Here is a 25,383-nt window from a genome sequence, read left to right on the forward strand (position 1 = left end):
TTTGCCTTTAATATGATGTGTTACCTTTTGTACATAAGATGAACCAGATTTAAGAAAATTTCTCTTTCTTGGTGTGAGAAGTCATAGATGGTAAGCTACCTCCAACTTTGGGGGGAAAAATTGTAATCCCTCAAACTACTTTGATATTTCTTAAGCCTTAAAAATATGTGAATGTCCTGAGAAAGCAGAATTAAGAGCAAATCTCCAAAGTCTCCCCCTAATACATTACCCAAGTCACCAAAGAGATAATAAGATGAGGAAAGATATTTACCAATGCTGAATCGGAATCCTGGCATGTGCGCATGATGGAACTAAATCAAAGGAAGATGGTGGGGGTGGCAACAAGAGCCATTCCTGTGAATGGGTCTTAGGGAGGGAGGGAGGGAGGGAGGGAGGAAGGAACGAACGAACGAACGAACTGGTTCTGGGTTCACCTCCCTGCTGATGGAATGTCTCTCTGTCAATTATGGCCAGAAGTCTAAGTTGGATTTCCCATTTACCAAGCCCCACCCTGGTTTCTTAAGCTGTAGTTTGGCCCTACAACTCCATCCTACCACCTACACCACCCTGGAGCACTCTGATTGTGTCATCATGGTAGACGATGAGGCTTACGACAGCAATCCACGACAACTGTTGTAGAAATATCAATATTGAGTGCCTAACCTATACTACCCTGAATAGGTTGATAGATCAGATTGTATCCTCCATCACTGCTTCCCTCAGATTTGATGGAGCCTAGAATGTTGATCTTATAGAATTCTAGACCAACCTGGTGCCCTATTTCTGCATCCACTTTCTTCTGGCTGCATATCCCACATTGGCTATACTGAAAAAGCCTACCATGAACAGTTTTCTGTAGCACAGATCACCAATGCACACTTTCAGCCAACCAGATGGTGATGTGACCCTCATCACCATAAATACATAGCTTGCTACCTGCTGTACCATGGCAACATGGTTCCCAAAGATGTCAATGCTGCCATTGCCACCTTCGAGACCAAGCATACCATCTTGTTTGTGCACTGGTGGCCTAATGACTTCAAAGTTGGCATTAATTACCAGCCTCCCATGGTAGTGCCTGGTGGAGATCCAGCCAAAGTACAGCAAGCTGCGTGTATGCTGAGCAACATCACAGCTATTGCTGAGGCCTGGGCTCACCTAGACCATAAGTTTGACTTGATGTATGCCAAGCGTGCCTTTGTTCACTGGTACAAGGATGAGGGCATGGATGAAGGAGAGTTTTCTGACATGGTTACTCTTAAAAAGGATTATGAGGAGGTGTGGATTCTGCTGAATGGGAGGGTGAGAAAGTAGTGGAATACTAAAGTTAAAATGTCATAAAGGTGCTGCTTGCTTTTATAGGGAAACTTATTCTGTTTTAAATGTTGAAAACTTGTGATTTGATCAATTTGTCTGTAGCAGTGTATATTCTTATATGCAATTATTGGCCTATGCTTTAGAATGCAATGTTTTATTACAGACTCAAACTGTCCATTTCTCTAATGGGTTTGAATAAAGTATTCCCTGTCCTAAACAGAAATAGATAAATAAATAAATAAATAATTAAATAAATAAATAAATAAATAAAGAGACACTCAATAGAAACTTTATCTGCAGCTATAAGTTTTCATGTAAATAATATTAGGGTAGTTAGAAATTATAAAAACATATATTGTCAAAATGTAACTACATGGCCTGATGTTTTAAATAATCATTTTCAAATGACTTATTTATGGTAAAACCCAATGCTCATCATCATGAAATAGCATTCACAGGAATAATGAAGAAACCTCAGTTAAAACACTTAGCCTGCTGGGTGAGATTTGTGAGCCTCCAAGACCAGCACTGATTGAGGTGGTTTCAAACCAACAGGTCTCTGCAATAGTATTCTGTGTTTCTTGTAAGAGAGATGCTGTGAGGACTTGATAAAATCAACTCTATGCTGCGGCTGGGTTCAGATATCTCTTTTGTATCATGAGCAATCAGATCCTAAAAGAAGAAAGAGTTAAGGTTCTCAAATTCTATATGCAACCAAGAAGTGATCCACATATAAAGACCAAAAGACCTTCCCAATCATAAAAACTTTGGAAGACTAATACCCATGTATACTTTCTGAAACAGATACTGTAATGAGTGAGTCTCCTCATTTATAACACTTAATTATCCTGAATCTGCCTTAGGTGATTGTCATGAAGATGAGACAAATGCACACACATGAAACACGGACAATAGGGTTCGGTTACAGTAAGCCATCAGTAAAAGGTCATTATTATCTTTGCCACTGCATGTACTATGTACTAACAGATGCTAGTCTATTCTTCAATGTTGTAACAAAAAATATGGCTTGGTGGTGGGTTTTGGTGTAATTTTATTTAAAATATTTTTCTCATTTTATTTTGCTTCCTTTTTTTTCTGAAATGATTATGTATTACTTGCATACTTTACATGGTAATTAAAATAAATGATAATAATAAAATTTAATGAATAAACTATGTAAATGTTTATAGATTAAAGTGTTATAGATTTTATACACTTTTTATTTGCTCGGTACTCTTATTTTAACTATAGTGAAGTGGTTGTACCTTGTACATCGTGAGCCTATGGAAACAGCATATCTCAAGAGGGTAGCAGTGCTAGTTAGCATAGAACACAAGACACACCCTGCTGCCTTTTTGGTATTGCGTCAGGTAGGCATTAATGTCGCAGATAGAGCAGGGCACGTATAGACTCTAAACAGAAAGAACTCTCAGCATTTGAGGACATGCATTAAATAAACACTAAAATTACCTAAAATACTTCAGTGTTCATATCAATAATAGTGTGATAAACAGGCTGAATGCTAGAGGAAATAATCAAATGGTTTTAAGAAAAAAACTCATAAGTTTAATAGAGGTGACAAAATTAGAAAGTCATATATGAATATTCTTCTAAGTGTACTAGTAGAATCACAGGCCTCAAATGAACCTGAGTGTTGTGTGCTAAACTTCTCTTATAGCGTTAATTTCTCTGTTGTGCACTAAAGTAGCATTTGATAAGGTGTTGCTCTTATTGTTGATGATGACAATGACAGTGGTAATGTCAATGGAGATGATTCTATTGTGCCTTAGTTGCATTGTGGTCCTTGGTGTGGGAAAAAGGGACTATGAAGAGATAAGAAATGGAGAACGACCTTGGAGAAGTCTTACAAGTAACCTTAAAGATCAGTAAAGCTGCATTTTGATAAATTCAGTGGGTAGAATAATAATGCTGTATTTCAAAACACACATAGGAGTCAAAATGAATAGATTGAAAGGCAGAGATTTCCCCCCTGCTGTGCAGGGATCATCTAACCATTATTGAGATGCTTATCCTCTGCAAAATGGTTTGTGTTGAAATTATTTTTTAAGGGCATCATTTCTCTTAGAAAAACTTCATTACTAATTTGCCAATTGAATATCCCATAAGATATTGAAAGGCGTTAGTGAATATAGAGTGAATATTTTGATTTAAAAAACATGTGTATCCCCTGTTGTTCAATAATAATAGGTATGAATAACATCTACTTTAGGTTTTCAAATGTAATTTATGGTGATAAGACTTTTAGACAGGGGATGGATGAACTGATGGATGATATACATATAGTTGAAACTCAGGTAATGATTTTGACATGTTTTGCATTAGGTTATGATAATCTGAAAACAATCTAAGTAATTTAAAAAAAACTGCCAAGAAGGAGAGTGAATTAATAAACTCCATTATAACAGTGTCCCGATTCTTGTATGGTAGATCTTTAGTTCGAGTTTGGGAGAACTCTGTCAAACAAAACTCAATCGGTCAAATCTTTAGCAGAGTTAGGGAAGGGGTACGTTTGCAAATTTTAAGATTTGACACTGAATAACACACATATCATCTCTATAAAGAGCAATGATGACAGGAAAATATGAAGAAGATAGAGAAGTTAACCCTTGATTTATCTGCTTCCTCATTTATATTATTCCTTCAACTCAAAAGATACCTCAGCTCAGTTCTTTAATGATATACTCTCCTAATATTGTTTCTTCATAGATTTTTCTTTATCACAATCATCATTCATCATTATATATGTATGTGCTTGCTAATAAATTTGTGTGTGTGTGTGTGTGTGTGTATTTATCTATCTGCTTCATTCACATTTGTGTGGGAAAGAACTGTGTTACTCTCCCATCCTACCCACACTGGCAAGAGGACATAGGCTAACCCTAGAAAATATTTTATAAGTCCCTAAAGACCGCAAATACTATAGACATACAATGCAATGCATAACACCTGGTAAGCTCAGGGCATGGTATAGTGAATTTCTATTAGCATGGCTGTTAGGGAAAAGGATCAAGTCAGCACCTTAGCTGTCCTGTTCTCTGGAATGAGGCCAAAGAGAGAAGAGGCTGGCCCAGCCAGATGCTGTTCTAGATAGCAACTGGGTATCCCAGAGCACAATATGCAAAAGATGAACCTAGCTAAGGTATGCTTCAAATTATGTATGATTCATTCTGATGAACACATGGGAGCTAAAATAGATAATTCAATCATAGGAACAGTGACCTGAAAGGCTTAGCTTGGCACCACAGTGCAGACCCCACATTCCAGGTAGGCATCAGGGTCAAGCTCCAGCTGTAGAAGTAGTTCAGACAGGTAAATAAAAGGGAATGTAAAAATAGGAGTCCTTGGTAGATGAAACATGAGTTAGAGAGAAGCTAATATTTATTACAAACTTCTCTCTACACTTTTCATACAAGAATGGAGGGGTCAGGCAGAGAATGGAATTGTAAGTACTAAACTTCCTTTTGTCTCAATGAAGTCGTGCATCTAGGTAGGGTCATCTCTAGCATGGGAGAAATTGTCTCATGCTCTGACCTTTTAAGGCCTAGACAATATTCCTTTCCAGCACTGATATCATTAGAGTCACAAAAGAAAATACTTCATAGAGCGCTACCCTCCTCCACCATTGTTGTAGGCGCTGGCTCAGACTAGACAGAGTCATCCATCACCCTTCTGCAAATAGTGTCTCTGGCATGTGGAGAGGAGAAATGTTAATTTCCATTCTTTGGTGAGAGTTCCTTGGACCATGGATTTTTGGTAAAGGATAATGTTTTGGAAAAGTTAGATATCAAAACATTCTTTTTTATAAAACCACTACCACTACAATAATTTATAAATGTTAGCCAATGATGAATAGGATGGGAGCTCAACCTCATTATTAATATAGTAAATTCATGAGATTGGTCTAGGACTATACCCTCCTTTCTAAGATGGTTTCAATTGAATTCAAAGTTTCAAACATATGGGTCTTGCAGAATTATCTGTGTTTACATATTACTTATATTGATGTTAGTTCCTGTTTTGTATTAGGCTTAATATGGCAGTCCTCACAATAGTTCATTAAACAACAAAAACAGAGGAAAAAACTCTGCTGCTTCACACTTGTCTGTTTCTAAGGACCTCCACAAGATCTTTGAGTTTTCTGATAAAAGTGAAAGTCCAAGGGCATACACTTACAACCAATACTTGTATCTTAGAGGGAGTGAAAACAGCCTCGCCTCTCTCACTTCTAAACCCATGAGACTGAAAGAAAAGAGAAAGCAAGCCATCAAGTCTGAGGTCTTTTATTCGACCCATGACCCATGATAACATAAAGAAATCCATTTTCTGTTTAGTGAAACCTCATTTTCTAAAAGATAAGCCTCCTATATATTGAAATGTCCTCTATCTCCCCAGGGCATAGGAACCCCAAACTTGAGGGTGTTATTTCTATCCTTAGTACATGCTCTTTAGAAAGTCTCTTAACATTTTTATGCCTGCCTTTGCCCTTCTGCAAATTAATCTTGTAATATCCGTTTTGAAACAAGGACTTTGAGATCTTCAGATGAAAGAATCCTCATATGCACAAAAGCATTATCCTTGTTGGATGTGCATTTTCTCCTATGGTCTAACTGAGGGGAGGGATTAGGGGAGATTAATTGTGCATATGATCTGTCTAATTGGTTAAGAAGAGCACAGAATGCTCGTGACCTTCAAGAACACCAAATAAAATACTATGTGCCAAGGCAGTTTCCTAAGTTTAGTTTATTGATTTAGCCGAAGTTAAGCTACGGTAGAAATGGAAGTGCTTGAGTTTTTTGAGACAATAGAAGGATAGTAAAAGTGAAAACCTTGGAAACATGCATACATATAATGTGAGTAAATACAGTAAAGATGTTGAGTCTTAAGCCAACAATTTTTAAACCCCATTTTTCTTTGTATTTTAGTGTGCTTTTTGATGTGAAGAAATATAATAGTTCTGCTTTCACTACTAAAAAAAAATGGGTTAAGGAGAGAAGGCATTTCCTTTAATCTCCCCATTCCCTTGCATTCCTCAGTTATACATAGAATTCAATAATAGGTGCTCAGTTCCTCTAGTCTATTGAGAGGGAAGTATTACACAAATAGAATGTCCCATATAAAGCCATGATTATTGTTACAAAGGTCAATAAAGTTAGAAACTGTTAATCAAAAAGACTTTAAATTGCATTGTGAATCCTGCCCTTCAGGTTTATGAGCTTTTTTAAGTCTACCAACTAATCCTATGGAGTAGAGTACTGTGCTTTCTATGGCTTGGTGAATACTGCAAATGTAATAAATAGCTTTCCTTTCCTATTTAATAACTTCATTTCCTTTAACTTTTAGTCATGCTTTACCTATTCACTCACACTGTGGTTTTAAATTAGGTTATATTATGCCAACATCAGGTCAAGAGAACATCAGGTTGAGGACAGTAATAAATACTGGTTTATTGTGTTTTGTTTTGGGTTTTTTTTTTTTTTTTGCTTCCTTTTGGATGTCCCAACTCTTGTACTTCACACTTTATTTGTTTTCTTTTTCTTTTTTTTTTTTTTTTTTGCTCTTTAAATGCCTTAGACTTTCAAGTCCCAAATGTTGTCAAGTCTTGTAGTTAAATTTCACCATATGTGCCTGTTTATTTTTGTCGTTTTATAATAATTGGAATGCCTTTTTCTCCATAAGTTATGTGTAATGTAAAATGGTGTTATGCTGGACAGGACAGAATATCTTTATGGAGATATTATGTTGATGGATCATGCTTTTAAAGATCATGGTAGAAAGAAGTGGGAAACATGCAAGTTATAACTAGAGGTAGAAAGATATAGCAGGCATTTATGATTCACAGCAGGTGCCAGTATTGATATTTTAAAATATAGGACTCTTGTTGATTTACGTGTAGAACTATGGTGACCACATATACACTCAACATGATATGGATCATTTATATAATTTGGTTTCACATAAAAATGAAGGAGCATCAGGCTTTCATATCTTTGTTACATAACTAATACTTAGAGAATCAAGTAGAAAATAGTTGGTTGTCTCCTGGGACATGCACATATGGGATTCTTGAGAGACAAGATCACAGCTGCTAAGGAACTGTCATTTCAAAATATATGGTTTACTGCATTTTATATTTTGACCATATACAAATAGCCGTATTATATAGAACATGTATTTCTAGATATAGTTTTATGTTGAACATATGTATACATCACATCTATGTCATATATACTGTATGATATGGAAAATTGCGCATAGAGCTTGAGAGTTACAAAATGCATTTATATATTACATATACATGTGTGATGCTTCCAAGATTTCAGAAGGCAAAGAAGTCATAGTTTATAGATAAGTTCCGAGTTAATTACATACCTATGATACAGAAGCAGAATTATACCACGTGTTCAGATGCAAATGACCTTATTACTACCTCATGCTATTTCTCAGTTGGGGGGCTAACAATGCAATGAAATTTGCTGTAGAAATGGAAATTAAATAGGGACAATCATGTAAGGTCTTTGGAGGCTCTATATTCTTCTTGTGTAAAAGAGTTAATGACTGTCACTCTTCCTGAGGCTAAGTGAGCCAAGAGCAAATCCATCTCCTTTCCTTAAATTACTAGTTTTATAGAGACCTAACCATATGGCAAAGCTCTAAAAAGAATGACAATGGGAGCATAGTCATAAACATTCACCTATAAATAAAAATACAGTGTTTATTATCATAATTATGATATTAACTAGATTATAAAGTGAATCTAACAATATTACTCACTCTATAGAGGTGCCAGGAGGATTAACATAGATAATACACATCAAATTCTTATCATATTCCCTGACTCATTGTAAACTCTGAATAAACATTATATTTCATCATCATTACAATTAGTAGCAACAACATCATCAGTGTTATCATTGTTTTACTTGAAAGTTTCTAAATTTTAAACTGTAAGGACCTAGACATCAGACATTATTTTTAAAGGCTTATTCTGGACCAGAAGGAATATTTAGGAATAAGAGAGATAGGAATGACATATTATTGAGTAAGCTCAGAAATGTAGAAATCAGTTTGTGCTTGAGAACACAAACATAAAGAGTAAGAGTGAGGTAATTGGTTTTGTAGTAAGTCCACTGGGTATAACTTGATATGATTTATGGATTAACTCCAGTTTGCCCATCTAGTGCATACCCTCTGTAGGTATTACTATATTTGCCAGCATGTGGGTAGAATGATGGTTTCAGAAATTAAAAAAAAATTCTGATTGTGCTTTCCCCAGATTGGGCATCTTAACAACTGTCATCTAACTTCATCTCTATGTCTACCAAAACAGGACTTTCTAATAGATACTTATTAAGGTTTCTCCCTCACACCTACATACATACCAGAACAGTGGAGATGAGACTGCCCCTCTTCTAAGGTTGGCCTATGTTTAGGCACTGCAATGCCTTTCTATGCAGTATGAGTTGACTGTTCTTGCCATAGTTGCCCGCAGCCTGAAAACATCTTGTCTATTCTATGCCTGTAGTCCCACTATTAATATTTTATTTATCTACATTAAGTGTTGTCCTCTCTCTACTGTCTTCATTAGAATGCACATTATTCTGAAACAAATATCACATTAAATAAGCATCATTTCATTTATAAGATCAATTTCCTTTTATAAAATAGGCAAAAGAGAGTAAGTACTTGGGAGGAAGACCCTGAATTGGGGTCAAGGGTTTAAAAGGAGGGTTTACTTAATCTTGATGCCAGAGCAAAGGTAAAAAAGAAAAGTTGGTACCATCATCCTAAACTATTGTGTCTGACACCCAATTTTTGATTCTTATACCTCTGGGCACCATGGCCTTATTTCATTCCCTAATGCTACAGATCTATTTCAGAGTTCAATGAATAAATGTCACACTCTGCTTTCTGGTTACAGTGCTGACTTTAGTGCCCTCTGAAGATACGACTATCAGTTAGCTCCTAGCATTTATAGAAATGAAGTACATGTTAATGAATATTAATTAATAAGATAAATTGGCAAGGACTGGGTTGTTTTGATGCATGCAAGCCATAATATTTTTACATACACACATATACATTTAAATTTTAAGGTGCATGAATCAGAATGCATAAGAATGCTTATAATTTATTTTGATTCTTAAGTTATTAATATATAGTACTAATAAATTTAAGTGAATACACTTGTAAATATTTAGCACCCATTTATACTGAGGGTGAGTAAAGTGAATAAATATTAGGAATACAGAGAGTAAAATGATAAATGCAACTCATTTTACACACTATCTAAAACTTGTTTTCTGAATGTAACAATCTTGCAATGTCAAAGTAGTTTTTAGACTCTTTTGTCTTTCTATTTCTGTTTTTCAGTTGAAGTCATTGAAGAAATCATGATTTTTTCATGAGAGGGGCAAAGACTGAGGGCTGAATTAATCCAGACCTTGAAATTGCTGCAACAGCTCTCTATAGTTTTGAGCTCGGTTCGTGTAAAAAAAGAACAAAAGGCAAATCATGCAGGTGATCGTAGACCCAGTGCCCTATTTCTGTGTCCTTTCTTCCTTCTAATTCTTCCAATTCTCCTTTAGTACTCCTACTAAATCCAAGTTCTAAAAAGACTCTGAAGAAGTTATTGCCACTGTGGGACAGGTGACGGAGAGAAAGAAGAAGGACATTTAAGTTTTATTCAGAACAAAGAGATGAGAGGACATTGGATAGACTTAATCCAAGTGGGTTGTGAGTACATATTTGGAGAAGTGGGTCTTTCTGAAGCAGGAGACAAAATGAATGGCTCAGGATTAGAGTGCTTGTGACAGATAAATGGTGTTCTCTACTCTAGCATCCTAAACAAAATTCGGTAGTCAGATACAACAGCTAAACTTACTATGTGTAAGAAAAAAAACAGACTGTTTTAAACTGTAGGTTAATACCTCCGTCCCAGGAATTAGACACCTTTGAGACTTTGGGTGAAGGCCAAAATGTTGTATTATGGTGATACTTATGTGGGGACTCACCAGAGGCTCTGAGGTACCGCTGACTGGTAGGCAGGACCTCTCCTTCGCAACTCTAGTAAATGGCAGAAGAGCCTATACAGTTGGTGCAGAATAAAGGATGTGATGAATGATTGTTAACGGATCACTTTTTGATTGCCCATTTTAAGTCAGGTTGTTTGCAAAGCTTTTTAAAATATAATGTCATTTCATCCTCCCAGCACTTAACATCACTATTGTTTCTACTATTCTTGTTAAAGCTGAGAAAATAGGTGTTTAGAAAGGGTAAGTGATTAGATAAGATGTGAACTCAGGTACATTAATTCCCAGATAGGATTTTTTGTTTGTGAGCTGAGTACATAGGTGGATGAATGAATGTCAGAGCTGGAAAAAAAGATAATAATTGTAGATAAATAATGAGAAGATTAAACCATATGGGTTCACATACAGTGAAAATCACATATGTGTGTGGAACATATTTATTTATAGCTATGTTATATTTATAATTAAACATTTATGGATAGTTTTATGGTATAGGTAGGAGACTATCATACATAACTATATCAATATATACTAACTCACTTAAAAACTCAACATTCATTATATATCTACTATGTGCCAACTGTTTACTAGAAATGGAATACAGAACAATGAACATTCAAATAGAGTATCTTACCCTCCCTTCGTGTCAGCAACGAAAATAACTGCAATGAACATAATGACATCAACAATCATATGCACACTCCATTCCAGATTCCAAAACACTTTTACATGAATTGGGACTTACAATCCTTTATGGCAACTAGATGGAGAGACGGTCATTATGGCACTTATTTTACATGTAATGGAAAGAGAGACTCGATCAAAGCCATGTGTAAGTAAGCCAAAGGACTCATTAATATTCAAGATTTTTAAATGTTTATCTTGATCATTACCACAAGGCCACTCATCCTTTCTGTGTCAATAACTGCAGCATTCTCCAGTCATCAAGAGTCAAGAAACATGAGAGGAAAAGTAAAGCCCATTTAACTGATCTGTCTATACTAATTCCCTAAACTCCTTTTTATAGTTTGGCTTTGAATGACTGACATTGGATTATTCTATAAAACTGATGAAGAATAAGCTTTTGATGAATAAGATGCCTAAATCATGTACACATTTGTAAATTTTAGCACTGATATCTTTGTATATAAAAAAGCATAATTTGAGAAAGAACATAATTTCTGTAAGCAAGTGTGTGCTTTCCCTTGCTAATGTGTTTTTAGAATCCAGAGATTATGTTTTGTCTTTATAGATACTAGCCAGAACACATACACACACATGACTGCACATATGTACACACATATACACATGCAATGCTAAAATGAACAGTAGAGTTCATAGTTCTTTTGGCTCTTATAGCACTATCTTTTCATTCATTTGGGGACTGGAATCTCCTCGGCAGTGACAAAAAAGAGTTTCTGTGTACTTATCCTCAACTTGAACATATGGCCTGGTGTTGCATGCAGTGACCTTGTTTTAACTCTTCACCAGCTTTGCCTGACCAGCTAGCCAGACATTCTTGACTTCACTACGGTCATAAGGGCCTAATGTCTCCTTAATGATAACCTTCTCTCATTTCTGGCAAGTTAATGGCCTCACCTCAGGAGACAATTTCACATATTGGCTGAAACACAAGCTCCCTTAGCTTAAAAGATTAATCAGAAGCCTGTGGCTAATAATAGCCTGCTCGTTCCACTCCCATTTTAGTGCCTGATGACTAGAACAGGTTGATAAGTATTATTATTGAGTCATAGACATGAAATCATCTTCAAAAGGTCATTTAGTCGATTCCCTCTCTTCCTAGAATGGCTGCATATAAGCTGTCCCAATAACTGACCATTCACTCACAGTTGATTTTAAAATGCCTCTGTGTCCTGAATAGTCACCTCTGATTTCCTTTTGCCAGAAGTCAGAAGAGAAAGCAGAAACAAGGTTATAGAAGTATAAATGAGAGTGGTGCCCAGATTATTCTTTTCTTCTTTATAGGCATTGCAATAACCAAGTGGGCACCTAATGCTCATGACTGCAGAGGCATATGGGTGGATACCACCTCTCTGTGAATAGAGTTATGAGTTTTGAGTGTTGCAAGGGGAATATTATCAAATATCTTTCCCTCAACTTATAGATGAACAAAGAAAGGTAGATAGAGAGCCACATTCTTACAGACAAGAAAATTAAACCTATACTTCTGAAGTTTCACAAGAAAGAATCTACATGTACAAGTAAATAACGTGCTAAAAGTTAAGGCATCTTAGTTTTTAATAAAATATTAGGCAGCAAAATATGTTGAGACATAATTTTGTCAAGGGTGTTAATATCAGAGCAGGCTTAGCTTAAGTTTATATCAACTTCTCCAATACCTCATACACTTGACTTAGAAACAATGACAGATAACCAATTAGTCTCAAGTATGCAATAAAATGTCGGTCTTTCATTGTGCATAGCTTTTCATGTTGGTTTATTACATGATCGTATGAAATGTGCGAGGAGTGGTAGGTGGTGGGATGGGGGTGAGGATCCCTTCTAGTAAGTGTAAAAGTGGGAAAGCAATGAGAAAGCATCAGATGGTCATGATTATAAATAAAAAGTTTCTAGTTAAATACATCTACTTTCTTTTGCAAAGATTTCCATGAGGGTAGGGTAAATTTTCCCAGGGCAGAAATTCTTAGATTCATTAAAAATAAATGACCATCTTTTGCTTTTGAGTGGCAATGTAGATTTCTGATGTGAGCCTAACATGAAAAGTCAGAATTTAACACCTGCCCTACTACTTGCTATCTCCAAGATGTAGTGTATGCCACTCAATCTCCATAAACTCGGCCCTATGAATGGAATTAAAAACAATATAATAAAACATCTCAAAGCACTTCATTAGCTTTAAAATATTTATAGTTAATATTAATATGGTATGAGTCAAATTCTCCCCCACCAGATTCATATTTTGAAGTTCTAAACTCTAGTACCTCAGATGTGACCTTATTGGGAATAAGGTCTTACAGAGGACATCAAGTTAAAATGGGCCCTAATTCAATAGAATGGGTATCCTTATAAAGAGGGGAAACAAGAGAAATGCACAGAGGAAAGACATTGTGATGACGCAGAGGGAGAAGACAGTCACATCCAAAACAAAGAGAAAGACCTGGAGGACATCCTTCCCTTATTGCCCTTAGAAGACATGAACTTTGATGACACGTGATTTTGGATTTCTAGTATAACAATAAATTTCTGTTATTTAAGCTACTCTGTCTATGGCAGTCTGTTATGGCAGCCTAGCAAATTAATATGCTTTTTACATTTGAAAAATATTTCAGCGTGAGTAAATATCAGTGTCAAGGCAAACCCAGGAAGATTTTCTTTTTCCAGTCCCATGACTTTCAGTAGGTCCTATGTCTGTCTGAGAGGGGCAATGTGGACTCAGAAATTCTGATTGACCTTCTTCATTTAGTGTTATTTCCCACATTATTCACTCCAGAAGTGGAATTAACTATAAAACCATAGATCCATACCTCTCCTTGTACGTCAGAGGCAAAGTATTACGTTTATTTCATATATTCTTGTCATATGCTTTCTCAAGAAAGAAAGAACTAGAATCAAAAGGATAATAAGAGGAGAGACCAGAATGAACATTGTCTTAAACAATAAAAATAGTAGAAGCGCAGATAATCCCATCTTTAGTAGTATTGTCTGATTCTTCTCTGTGTGTCTTATATCAGACTTTAAACTGTTATTATGGGATTATTTTAAATATTTATATATGAATGTATGTTGAGCCCATATAAACCAAAATTTAGAAATGAAATAGAAACCAGAAATTTCCAGTATTCTAGATTTATCCCAGAAAGCATTGCCTGTTAAAGCCAAAACCACTCCTATCTTAAACTACAATCCAAGTAATAATCTTCTAAGACAAGAGAAGATATAGAGGAATTCTGGCATGTCAGCGATATCATGGATGTGTGAATTCAGGTTCATACACTGGGAGGATAACTAATGTGTGAGGGATTTCTAAAGAGAAATGGGAGAGTGAGGTTAGGGAGCTAATAGCTTATAGAAATGAAAGAAGTGATCTAAGGGAATTTGGATGGCATGACAGTGGTTACAACAGCTACTATAGTTGCTTATATTTTCAAGGATATCTCTATTTCTTGCTGAGATAAACAGTGACTGTTAGGGACTAATACAGCGTAGTCTTTGAGACCTCTGTCCAGATATTCCATAGACAATGGACTCCTACTTGTTTTACCTAATAATTATATTCATTTTTTGTTTTTATTTCTTTTCACTATCATGCTTATAGAGGAATAAATAAAATATATGTATGTATATATGTATATCCTGTCAAAGGTAATAATTAAACAAAATACTTCTGTATTCACAACTTAGATTAAGGAATACAGCATTATCAGTGACGTAGTTGCTACCCTGTGCCCTTCTCTATCACATCCTGCTCCTTCTCCAGGAAAAATCTGCTAGGCTGACTTTTTTGTTTATAAATCTATCATTTTCTTTAGCATTCTCATCTTTATTTATAGTCTAAAGAGATACATTGTTTCATTTGACCTCTTTTTAAACTAGATATCATTTTAATTATACAATATATATTCTCTCAGAACATATTTCTTTGTCCAATATTGTGATTTTTAGGTTCATTGATGTTGACAACTATAAATATATTTTTTTCTGCAGTCGATGTGTACATGGATTGTTTCCAGTTTTTGCTGTTAGCAAAAATATCCCTGTACCTTCATCTGTATGTACTCATGCAAGACAATATGTGTGAAAGCATCTAAATGTCTGTGATGTTTCCATTACTTCATATTCTTGAAGTACTTGATATCGTCAGACTTTCTCCTTTCAGCCATTTCGGTGGGTTTAAATCTGAAATGTCCTGATATTAATTAGATGTAGCTCTTTTTTATGTTTATGATTTTCTTTTCTATGATATGCCTGTTCAAGACTTACTGACAATTTACATTAGATGTTTTTTTTTTAGCAGTTCTTCATTTATTTGAATAATTACATGTGGTCAGTTTTGTGCATTACAAATATCTTCTTCAAGTTGGACATTTGTTTGTTTACCCTTTTTACGGTGGTTTTTGTTGTTGTTGGTTTTAAATGAAATGTCTTTATGACAATATAGCTAACTTTACATTTTCCTCAATGGTCTGTTTTTGGGTAATTCTAGGTTTTATTTTTTTTCCTGAGCTCATAAATGTAGTCTCCACAAAAATTTTTAAGGATGTTATGATTTTGTCTTTCACATTTAGCTCTTCAATTGATCTATAAATTATTTTTTAAATGAATCCTTATTTCTTTAAATAGTTAAAGAAGACCTGCAGGTTTGTAAACTTAAATTATACACCAAGAGCTTCATTACACAGAATCCCACAAAATGAAGCTATGTTTTAAATACCTTATCTTTATAGAAATGATGAATTATACCTCTGTTATCTACTATAATCCAGTTTCTCTACTTACTTTAAAAGAAGAACAGAACTGCTAATGCTTGTCTATACATTGTATATTTAGTAAGTTAGGCAGTTTGGTTAATTATTCTCTCCTTTTTCCAGACAGCATTTATGGAGGCTTTTCTCTAGTTGCAGTCTTGCTAAAAAGAATCTTGAGGTTTCTCTAAGGTGGAGGAGAATTAGAAGTAAGGAAAGTCATCAAGGGCGATGCAAGATCAAATATATATATTCATAGAGATGAACGACTTTCAGATGTCATTTTGACTTTACTTTTACACACACACACACACAGTGCCAAAGGAGGACAGTCGATTTTTACGTTCTATACGTTTCTAAGAATTCGAAGGATGTGGGCATAGTAGTGGGAAACAATTACTTTCCCTCTATTCTAAACTTATATTTAGTAATTATTATATACATCAACTGACTGTACTATTGCTTGCCTCTTAGGAAACTAGTAGAATTGATATAATAAACAGTTCTCAGTTGATGTTAGTGGATCCCAAAGCATTAATCAGTAATTATAAGGAAGAGTAAAGTCATCAAATTCACTTTTAGAGATTTAAACAATGACAAATCTTTGTCCCTCAAAGTGAATGAATGCAAAGATGAACACTAAATAACTATATACCAGTGAGTTAACAGTTTTATGAACTAAAATGAATGTATGAAAAAGATGATTTACCTACTACTACTAAATAGTTAAGCAACAGAACTTGTTTTCCAGAGCTCTTGTTATTGTACTTTTTACCAGTAGGTTTTTTTTTTTTTTTTTTACGTAATTTATAATGAGCCTTGATATTTTGAAACAGAAGTGTCATTTGACCCTGGGAAAGAGAAATGAAATATTCCACAAAAAGATGGAAAACAGAACATCCTAACCCAGTGCCTCTTCATTTCTCTTTGTTTCTTTAGATTTTAGAGTATTGAAACGCTTATCATTATTATTACTGGTTTCATCTACTGTATGTATACTTATCAAAGTAAGTTTCTCTGTCACAGCTGGAACAATCAAGATTTCTTTCGTTGCTTATAATAAATAAATACTCAATTGTGAGAATATCCTCAGGGAAAGTTCATTAAAAAAGAAATGAAAATGCTGAGAAATAAATGGTTATTGTGATTGCACTTGTTTTGATATAATATGCAAAAACGTAATTTGGTTCTGTAATGTCTGGAATGCAAGGAAAAAATTTAAGATGGAGAAATGGAAAAGACATTGCATTTATTATGTTATTTCGATTATCATTTTGTTTCTGAGGGTGGAAGAGTTTAGATTCAAAACACTATTTTGGAACAAAATGTAAATGTCGCTAGCTAACAGAAAAAGGGCACAGTACACAAGTGATAAATAGATAAAACTGGGCGCATCTCTGGCATTTTAGAGAGATGCTTTTTTAAATTTAATGTCTAGATGTTTGGATTTTTCTTTTCGTTTTGTTTAAAGTTTGTATTGGCAGGCTTATTCCGCAGTTTCCCACATTATTTTGCCTTCTCCTTGTTTTGGCTCAATGACAAGTTACAATTAACCAGTCAGGAAACATTGTAATAGAGATGTGAATGGCTTGAGGTAAGTGCCTGTTATCAGAAAACAATTCTCTAGGTAAAATGATCCCTTTAGGGATTCAGGATAGGAGAATGAAAATTAACTTTGCTCTTCTTCAGATTTAATTCTCCTTACTTGTCCTCATTCCTCAAGTTATTTTCCTTTTTATGTCTCCAACGTGGATATGCATGGTAGTTTTGTTTTTCTCAAATGGTAAGGGAAGATAGACTTAAACAAAAAAACAATTAAGACAAATAGATGGTATGAGCCAATGTGTTGGAGAGTGGAGGAATAAGAAAGAGAGGTGGGAATGAGAAGACAAGGTGGATCATTTCATTCAGAAGACAATAGAGGCCACTAAAGGAAACAAGAAGAATTGACTTTGAGGCCATTGTAGCACCTGTTCTAAATTTCCTTATTCCTTCCCTGTTTACATTTAACTATTACATTCAGTCACTTCATGTAATTCCCCAAATACAAACTTCATTCATTATTGATGCGAGCAGGTAGTACTCACTGACAGAACGATAACACATTTCAAAAACTATTGTGTGTAGGGAGACACACACACATAAGCACACACAAAATGAGGCATGGAAGAAAGTCAAAGATACTTCAAGGAGGGAGAATTGGGGGGACTATGTGGTTATCTAGTGACTCTGGGGCAATTATGACCAATACTTTGCAAACTTTTTTCCTAACGTCCTTGATATATACAAATAGCCACTCAAGGTGTGGGAATAGAGGTGGGACACTTTGATGAAAATAACAGGGATTGAAAACAGAGAATCAAAACAGAGAAAATGGATTTTTAAAACATCTATCATTTATTTAATACTGAAAAAGACACAGGCTATGCTTACATTGCAGCAGAGAAAAGAGTGTGATACATTTATTCTCTGGTCCTCATGAAATTATAACTTGTAATTCAATTTACCCCACTAATAATGAAAAGATGTGTAACTTCAGAGGGCAAAAGTAGATGAGAGAAACTATAAAGAAAAAGAGAATATAAATGATTGTTGAGTGGCTGAAGAAGAATGGGGTAACAAAAGAGTAGAACAACGGGAAAGTGAACAAATGTAGTGCATTGTTCTAAAAATAGTACACGCAAAATATTTGGATAGACAGAAGAGCTGATTTGAACTTCCCAAAGGATGAACATACTAGAACTCCCCTATGTCATGAAAATTGTTGGTAGATATCAACTAATACAGTTTTAAAGAACTGATGAATGACTTTAAGTAGAACATTATATCAATAAACTAGCATGCATCATAACCTCTGGCACATAATTGATGCTCAACAAATAAGTGATGAAGTCAATGAATAAATGAATGAATAAATTAAAAAGCAAGTAAATGAACATAGTGCATTAAAATAAAATTAGTCTGATGACAGTGTGGAAGTAGAGAAGTTGCCTGGAGATACAAGCCATTTCAGAAAAATTAGGTGAGAGGTAAGTGAGGTGACAAGGGAAGAAGAAAGAAGAAGCCAAGAAGGACTCTAAGGGGTATATGGTACTCACTAGGGAGTGTTATAAAGGCCTAACTATTTAGAGAAACAGCTGTTTTAAAGGAATTGTGGTGAGTTCGACACCAGAGACGTTAATATTTGCTGACATTGAAAATACATAGTTAGTAGTTTGAGATATAAGACTAGACCTTGGTACAAACATTAATCTGGGGATCTTATAAAAAAGCATGAACATAGAGGTTGACTGAGACCATGAGAATAGATGATGTTTTATTGAAAAAAAAAAAAAAAGGAAGACTAGAGAAAGAAAAATTGAGACTAGGGAATATATTCATGACCTATTAAACATACACTAATATATCCACATCTAAAAGGTGGAAACTCTGTCCACTAAGTAAAAACAGGCTAGCAAGAATATTTTGCTTGTTGTGCTTGAGTTGAGAGTATTTTAGGACGAAACAGTTGTTAAAGACCAATCCTGCTGTTTGCATTTGAACAAATTCAGGGTAGCTAAGCTGCTCACTCATTTTACATTGTGCAGGAGCTCCCTGATAGAATTATGAACATTCCCTTAGAGATTCCTTGGCAACGTCTGATTGTCTTCATTTAGCTAGACCTGTGTGCACATGCTCTTGGTATAATCTCTTTCCTAACTTACCTAAAGCAAATGAATCAACTCCCTTTTCATAAACACACATAGAACTAGAAGAAGGACATTTTGTTTAATTTTTTAGATATAATGTTTTAGAAAGTTTGAATAACCAGAGTTAGTTTTGGGGGGACTGGGAGGAGGGGGAGAGAAAGGTAGCATTTACTATACAAAATTATTTAAACGTAAATCTACAGTGAAAGCAAGTTTTGATAGTCAAATAAAATATTTAAAATTATAAACCAAAAGAAGTCATGACAGTACCGTTTTTATAATCCAAGGTGGTATGGTAGCCATGGTGGCGGTGGTGGTAGGGTGGCATGTGAGGTAAAACTCTAAGAGCTTAATGATATTTTAAATTAGGGAAATACAGATGATGACAATAACAACAACAACAACAACAACAAAAAGGGAAGAGGTAATATTTACATTCGGGGAGAATGATAGCAAAATTCAGAGATTAGAAATTGTATTCCCAACTATTTTTGAAGCCTCACTTTATGTTACTAATGAATAAAATGTTTTAGGTGGTACTCTTCACTTTTGTCACTTAATCAAGTGTACCAATTAAACAGAACTCGTTAATTATTAGGAGAGCTACGCAGAAAAAAAAAGTGCCTGGAGGTTTTGGATTGTTTGTTTCCTTTTTTCTATGTTATATTTAGCTGTCTAGACTAAGTATATTTAGTTGGGGCTTATTATTATAAGTCAGAAAGTCACCATGAACTAATTATTTTCAGTTCATTTATGTGATTAATGTTGCAAACTTGGAAACTTGTACATACCCTGAGTTGGCTCTAATTAATCAACGTGGAGAAAAAATTCAAGGTGCCCCCACTCCTACATCCAAAGCAGTGAAGTGGTACTGGATTTCAAAGATGTTATTAGTTATTCTGGCTGGAACGAGCACATCGAAATTGCACAATCCTCTCATCCCTCTTACCTGGCTCACTAAAGAATGCAAAAGTGTTTCAAATGCAGAGAATAAATACTTCTAGTAGATTCTTCTAAAATGTCAGACTTTACAATGAGAAGCAGGATTGCTTTAATGTCTCCACATCTAGAAAAATACATTTCTCCAACCGCAGGATCCAAAAACATTGACTTCATTACTGTTATGAAGTCCAGCTTGAGCCAAGACCTTCAAAATCCTTACCCTTCGACAGCTGTTTGGTGGTTTATTTAGGACATCGATGGGCAGTCTCAGCACAGTTCCTCCTGGACAAGTGTCAGCATCTCCTCCAAATCTCTGTCATCTTTTGCCTTAATTGGCTCCATTAACAGGTGTTCTCAGGCCAAAAGATGAGGATTCAACTGATTCATCACTTCCTGAGGCCCAATGTCAAAGATAGCATTTGGAGCACACTGGGGGTGAAGCAGAAGCAGGGAAATATGAAAATACCTCACAGTCCATTTGGCTTCAGTTGGTAAAGTGAAGTCATGGGATGAATTGATTTGAATTTGAACTCTAGCCTCCATCTTAATGTCAATATAAGTATGGGACCTCAGGTTCTTGTAACTTTCTTTTGCTCTGTTTGGAATGATGCCAGTGAATATATTACTGGTACTATTACTTCTAAAAGTAATTTATGATGATAGCACTTGTATATTTACCAAAAATTATTTAACAATGTATTTGAATAGGGTGAATTTTATGTTGCCTAAAATATACTTTAAAAACATGCTTAAGAAAAAAAGTCTTAACTAAAATCACAGCATTATACTCTAAACCTAGGTGTGTGCATATATAGTGTAATGCAACAAAGTGGAAAACACTGGAGATCTAGTTTTCTAATTTGCTATAGAAAGTTGGTCAATTTATGTAATTTTTCTGGGCAGCATTTTTCTCAACTGTAAAGGGAGTTCACTGGACTAATTATGTGTCTTAAAGATTTGGTATTAATTACAAGAATATCTCATTGTAACTGAGTAAGCTGTCCATGAACTGACATATAATAATAGGATATGAGTTTAAAAACTGCATATCAAAAATGATGATTATGTAAAGGAAAGGCATGCAAATACTGGTTATCACTTAATAGTGGGCCTATGAGGATTTAATTTTTTCTTTTATCATTTTATTTTTAAAATAATCTAAAATAAATATTTCAAAAAGGACACACATTTAATTTTTTAAAGAACTAATTCTGTAAGGACATTTGATGAAGACAATATCATACAGAATACTAAATAGAAAATGCTGGTGTGCTGAGGGCAGAACTGAGGTTCTGCTGTGATTCTTGCTTCATATCTGAAATAAAAGGTCCACAAATTTGTGCAATTACCTAACTTTATGTAACGAGTCCGAGTTTGTTTGGTTATTTGGTTTTCTTAGTAGTTTCATTGGTGACTTAATAGTTTACAGACATACAGAGGGTGGCCCTGGGATGCAGTTAGATTTCTAGAATTCCTGCAAATAAATCTACAACTGCACAGAAGCATGAGCAAACTATAACAGGGAAATTTTATAGACAGAACGAGAAAACTATTTTAAAATCCACTCTAAGATATAAAGGTTCTCCTTAAGAGAACTCAATATGAAATTGAATAAAGGTGTAGGAGAAATACAAATTATGAATAAAAATTTTATTTAAATTATATTTTTACATATTTACTTTCAATATCATACACTTTCATCATTTTCAAGTAAGATTTCATTTAGATAAATTTAATTTTATCTCATATTTTAATTTCATAATATGTCCATTGCCTAAAGAATATGTCACATCCATATTCTGAATACACATGAAATACTGTGATTTTGATAGAGTAGGTGTGCAGTAAATAGGGCTTCTTGAAACAGGAAAGGAAGAAAGAAACACTCTGAGCCTCAGTGAAGGCAGCAAGAAGACCATGAATAAATCTATGTGATGCCAAATATTTGGAATAAAAATGAACATCTCAGTTAGACACAGGAATATTTGTACTATATCTCTGAAATTTGGGACATATGAACATAAATATCAAGATAGTGGCAATTGTTTACATTTCATTCAGATTTTAGCTGAAGACTTTTAAGAATGGCTCTAAGATATGGAATCACAGTCTGTGAATTCATGTTTAAAATACTTTTCTATAAATGTAAAGTATCCATTTTATAAATGCAGCTACACATATCATTAATTGTTACTTTTGCCATTTGGAGTAATTATAGGACTTATCCTTGGATTTATTAAGGGCAAAACTACTTTGTAGTTATTAACTCCAATCTCTCTCCAAAATAATGATTCCCAGTCCTAGAAATGGATACTTAGATCCTCTTTACATTCCTTCAGAGAGAATACTCACCAACTCTGAGGAGCTCAGACTCATTTTAGACTTCTATGCTTTTTTAGAAGATTGTCCCTCCCATCAAAATTAAAACATATATTTTGTTTAAAAAATGTGGTTTTATTACTAATTGCTATAGAACAACTCCATTCATATTTCCTAAAATGGCAGATCCTTGAATATTTTAAGAGGGTTACTATTTTCCAAGCTTCATGTTTCTAGAATAATCTACCTTTTCTCACTTTTTTTTAATCATGGAATTATTATGAAAGTTATATTTTGTGAATATGTATGTATGTGAGGGGAATGGCAGTGGTGAGTTTGTTTACAAGCAAACAAATACTATTACTTTGACATTGTATCAGTTATAGTATTGCCCTCAAAAGCTGCTTACTAAAACACAGAACTGTGGAAAGAGTAGAATGGATATTTACAAAAGTATGAAGAAGAAAGGGTGAATCAACCATGAGATAGAGACACTGAAGCAGGATTTCATCTCTAAATCCCAAGGGGCAAGATTAGGGAACAATAACTGGAATCAAAGAGGGCAGTCATAAGAAAATCAAAAAGTCTCAGCAAGAACTGTGTCCTTCAGAAGAGAGACAGAGCCAAACTAACCCTGTAGGGTGGGTCATGAAATAAAAGTCTCATATTCAATCTGCTCTCATTTTCCAGTGACCAGTCTTTGGCCTCACATTGGCCAAATTCAATCAGAGGGATGAAGGCAAAAGAGCCCATTGATGTCAATGTCCTGAAATGCAAAACGGGGCAGAAATGGGTAGAGAGGAGACCTCAAAGGAATAAAGAAAAAGATCTAGCACAACTATTTGTTTTCTTTATAAATTGAGTCATTAATTATTTTTTATCCCTCAATATCCCTCAAAATATCCCATTAATCCCAATACAAAATTTATTCTATAATGCTAAGATTAAAGTGCTTAGTGGAACACAGCCCACAAGAAACCAGTATGATCTGAAATATGTACAAAACTTAAAAAAAAATACCTTTTATCTTAACTAGGTACATATAATAACCTGATGAATAAGGATGGATAGTATCACGATCTTTATTTAGAACTGAAAAGAATAAAATTAAGGTAGTTGACCAACTTGTCTAAGGTCAGAGCATTGATAAAAATTTAGGTTTCGCAGTTTTTCCTTTTCCACTTTCTAAAAGTCTCCTACAAGAAACTTTATACAACATGGCTGTAAATGCCTTTATGCTCAAAGGCACATCATTTGGATAATGGAAATTTAATCTACTTTCTATTACATATATCATATACTCAAGCTTTTGTTTATTCAATACATGTGAGTTGCTCATAGAAATGTCTGCGTACAGGGTCACGTGCATGCTTCTGCAAAAGCTACAAGAGAAGGCAACTGAGAATGTTTGAGCAACTAAGCTTCACAGTAAGCACTTCACCCATATTATAGCATGTCACGAACCATGGCATTTACATTCAGAGGGCATGTTATATAATGGGAAGTAGAAAGTGCATTGTCAAAATGAAGAGATGTGGCCAATGAGCTTCTTGCCAACTTCACAAGGAGGGACAAATGTGCTTGACTAGAAGAAAAATGAAACATGCACTGTGGTGGGGGTATATGGACATGGTCATTACATGTAAAGGGGATTTTATTTGCAAAGTGCCAGAGGTAGAAAATCTTATAAGAGCTGATAGAAGAAGATTTTAGAGCAAAGTGTCTATTGAGGGAAATCCTTGGAAATAAAATTAGAACGATATGCTGAAACTAGGCCATAGAGGGTCATGGATACCAGTCAGAACATGTTAGCCTTTATTTTATGAGTATTTAACGTCACCAAAGACTTTTGACCAGAGGTATATGATATGATGACAGCAAGCTCAAAGCATTTTACTCTGGAAGTAGGTGGAAATGGGTGGCCCCTTTAGGCCACTTACTGGGAAATTCCCAGGGCTCATTCCAAGGTCTCTTTAATACTTCCTCTGTTCTCACCCAGTCTTAGGCTTTGCTCACCAGACAAGTGGCAGTGATATTTCTCATAGTTCCAGATGTTTTAAGCTCCAGGTCTACGTAGCCAACTGTCTAATCACTATCCACTCTAATTTTTCAAACTAATTGCAAATCAATGTGTCCAAACAATTTCATACATACATATGTGAATTGTGGGTTCCTTCCAGGTAGGCTCCTTTTCTGCCTATCATCTATCCAATATCTCTAGCAATCTAAGTTTATAATCCAGAAACCAAAAGTTCTTCTACATACCTCCTCTGTTATGGCAATTATATCCAACTCATCACCAAGTATGCTTCATATCACAATTGTCTTTCTAGTCCCCACTCTTTAATGTCTCTGTGACCTACAAAAGCTTCTGCCAGTCTTTGGATGGTTTCTAACCCCATTTTTTTTTTTTTTCAGAATCTCATTGCCCTCCATGTAATGTCAAATCCTCAGTGCTACAGAAAATGAAGAAAATAATCAATGAAAATAATTTGTATAAATGAGAAAATTTTAATTTTCAAAAAAAAAATGATATTTGTTTTCAAACTAAATATATGTCCAATCAAGTGATAGGTATGTATGGCCTGAAGATTCACCTACTGAGGCAGGAGCTGTACAGTG

At 34.8% G+C, this 25,383-nt stretch overlaps 1 pseudogene; it reads left to right on the forward strand.

Annotated features, from left to right (window-relative positions):
• Positions 1–423: 423 nt before the first annotated feature.
• LOC107519957 lies at positions 424–1,325 on the forward strand (annotated as a pseudogene).
• Positions 1,326–25,383: the final 24,058 nt, after the last annotated feature.

Source organism: Rousettus aegyptiacus, unplaced genomic scaffold, assembly GCF_014176215.1.
Source record: "Rousettus aegyptiacus isolate mRouAeg1 unplaced genomic scaffold, mRouAeg1.p scaffold_m13_p_12, whole genome shotgun sequence".
NCBI classification, from domain to species: Eukaryota; Metazoa; Chordata; class Mammalia; order Chiroptera; family Pteropodidae; genus Rousettus; species Rousettus aegyptiacus.